The following is a 3,399-nucleotide window of genomic DNA, read 5'->3' on the forward strand; positions in this document are numbered from 1 at the left end:
CCCCTCTTTCTACCCACATATACCAAGGGGAGGCCATGTGAGGACAGAAGGCAGGAGCCCATTTACAACCCAAGCAGAAAGCTCTCACCGGACACCAACCCTGCTGACACCTTAGTTTTGAAATGTTAGTGTTTAGACTGTGAAAATAAATGCCTATTAAGTCACCAGTCCACGATATTTTGTTTTTGCCATCCAGGTTGACTAAGACAATTTTTGGTACTGAAAAATGGGATGCTGCTGTAACAAATACCTAAACATGTGGAAGTGGGTTTGGAACCGGGTACTGGGTAGAGACTGGAGGAGTTTTGAGGTACATGCTAGAAATATAGGCTTTCTGGTGAGATCTCACCCAAAAATGAGGAGCGTGTTATTGGAAACTGGAAGAGAGGCTATCCTTGTTACAAAGAGGTGAATAAATTGGCTAAACTGGCTGCTAGTGTTTTGTGGAAGGTAGAAATTGCAAATGATGAAACTGGATATTTAGCTCAGCAGATTTCTGAGCAGTATTGAAGGAACAGCTTGGTTCTTCCTGACTGAAAATTGTAAAATATAAGAGAGGGATGTATTGAAGAAGGAATGACTAAGTAAAAAAGAACCAGAAATTAAAGATATAGAAAACTGTTAGTTTATCTGTATCGAAAACAATGAGAATGTGTGTTTGGAAGAGAATGCCAAACCATTTGGTTAGGAGATTAGGGTAGGTGTAAACCATGGACCTTATCAGCATCTCAACAGAAGCCACGAATAGAGATGAGATTATACCAGCAGAAACACTGCATGCTGGGAGGAAAAGAGAAAACAGGGCGAGGGAATAAAGACTGAGAATTCGTACTATATTTTAAGAAAAAGAAAACAAGTACTCAAAGTTGATTCAGAGATTATCAGGGCTTTTTCTCCCAAAATAGGCCCAGAATGCATGGGGGGTGGTGTCAGGGGAATGAACCTCCACCAGGGTTTCAAATTATAGGATCTTTGCCCAGCAGAGCTGCAGAGGCAGGGCCCTTGCAGAGAGCAGTGTAGCAGTGTGGGTGTTGCTCCCAAACCAAGGGGGCAAGGTCACCCCTTAGAGCCATGAAAGTGACACAACACCCCAGCGGATCCAGAGCGCAAAGCACTGAACCAAAGAGGATTGTTTTTAAGCCCTAAGATCTAGTAAAATTTGTCTTGCTAAGTTTTCATCTTGCTTCCTTCTGATTTCTCCCTTTGGGAATGTGAATGTGGATCCTATGCCTGTTCTCCCATCGCAATCTGGAAGCAGGTAATTTACTTGGTTTCATGCTGGATGGGAATTTAATCTTAGGATGAATCATGAGCCTTACCCATATCAAACATAGAAAGTATTTAGATCAGACACTAGACTTTAAACTTCAAAGTTATTCCAGGAATGAGTTAAGACATTTAGGGCTCTGGGATGGAATGAATGACTATATTTTGTATATGAGGATGTGAATTTTGGGGGGCCAGGGACAGAAAGTTATGGACTGGATTGTATCCCTCCAAATTAATAAGTTCCTTAAGTTACTGAAATCACTCAAGGAATTTAAAGCCTAGTAATGATAATGATGAAAAAAATAATGATAGCCAACATTATTAGTGTTTTCAATGAGTAAGCCACTGTTTTAAGTGATTTACATGTATTATGCTACATTTCCACAAAACTCATGAAGTGGCTCTAATTTCATCCTGAATTTAGAAGTGGGGTAGGAAGAAGCATACATCACTACAAAACTAATTAAATAATTTAAATTAAGTAGATTCTCTAAAGAAGAATTAAAATGACATATAATAATATAACAGGGATACTTGACTTGAGAATTGAAAAGTCTAAGGGGAAAGTGACTTTAAAAAAAATTATTTTATTGATTTTTTACAGAGAGGAAGGGAGAGGAATAGAAAGTTAGAAACACCTATGAGAAACATTGATTCAGCTACCTCCTGCATACTCCCCACTGGGGATGGACCCACAACCAAGGTACATGCCCTTAATTGGATTCGAACCCGGGACCTTTCAGTCCACAGGTCAATGGTCTATCCACTGGGCCAAACTGATGAGGGCTGACTTTTAACCTAAGATGTAACTTATAAGTAAAGCTAGGAAGGAAAAGTGTTGTAAGAAAAGAGAACAGCCTGTGAAAATGCCCTGAGATGGGAAAGCACACTCTATTCCAGGAAGTGAAAGAAGCACGTGTGGGAAGGAAATGAAGGAGTTGACAAGGTGCACAGCCAGAGTGGAGAATCAACTGGTGGAGGGCAGGACTGGGCACAAAGACCACTTAGGAATCCACTTAGCAATTCCAGACAAGTCAGTGGTGCTCTGTGGTGGCAGTGGAGAGAAAATAAGTTGACTGATTTTGTGCATATTTGGAAATCAAATCTGCAAAACCTACTAATGAAGTGGTTATGAGAGGTTAGGGAGAGTAAAAATGAAAATGAACTCTCAAGTTTCTGCTTTGAGCAATTTGGCTAGAATAGAAAAGCAGAGAAAAGGCTGTAGGGACTTAATCGCTCTTTGTAACATTTCCAGAATACATGGCATTTGGCTCGGGTACATGGTGTTTAATGTATATTACACATCCAATCCCTATTCATTCCTCGGTTTCTTACAGGCACTCTGGTGTTTAGAATACAAAGTCATGGGGATAGACCTCAATAGGCTGGAGGTGCTGGGACTTGTTCCTCTAAAGAGGAGGCCTCAGCTTTATTTTTTATGTTCTAACCTCTAAAGAAGGGCAATGAAGATTTTTCTCTGAGTGAAGGAAGATGGAGGATTCTGGAACCAATTGCTGCTGAAATGAACTCATACTTTTAGACGAAGAGCAATTTGTGGAGGGATGCTGACAGAAACATCAGGCAAATCAGAATGGAAAAAGTCCTACTACCTGTCAGTGACCCCCTAGCACCTATTACTTATAGAAACTATCAGAAATCCGGTTGTCAACTGGGGAAAGTATTTTGTAGAGTTCTAGCTGCCAAAGTATAGAGAGTTAGAAGCTTGCAACTGCAGCTGAGAGACAACAGCTTCGTAACCTTTATATCTTCAAGAGGCTCATGCATTTACATTTCAAGTACATAACTTTATCCTGAACTCCAGACCTGTTTAACTGCCTATTCACAATCCATGCTTGGGTATCTAGCAGAAATCATACATATAACATGTTCAAAACCGAACTCCTGATTTTCCCATATAACTTGCTTCTCTTGCATTGTCTCCCATCTCAGTAAAAGGTCACTCCATTCTTCTTTCACAAGACAAAAACATGAATCCGCTTGACATTTTCTCTTTAACTCTTCATGTATAATCCATCAGAAAATCATGTTAGTTTTGCTTGAAAATATATTCTAAATATAACCTCATCTCACCAGCTCTGAGCCATTGTTGTATTTTTTTCCTGGGATAAC

This window comes from Pipistrellus kuhlii, unplaced genomic scaffold (genome assembly GCF_014108245.1).
Source record: "Pipistrellus kuhlii isolate mPipKuh1 unplaced genomic scaffold, mPipKuh1.p scaffold_m20_p_5, whole genome shotgun sequence".
Taxonomy (NCBI): domain Eukaryota; kingdom Metazoa; phylum Chordata; class Mammalia; order Chiroptera; family Vespertilionidae; genus Pipistrellus; species Pipistrellus kuhlii.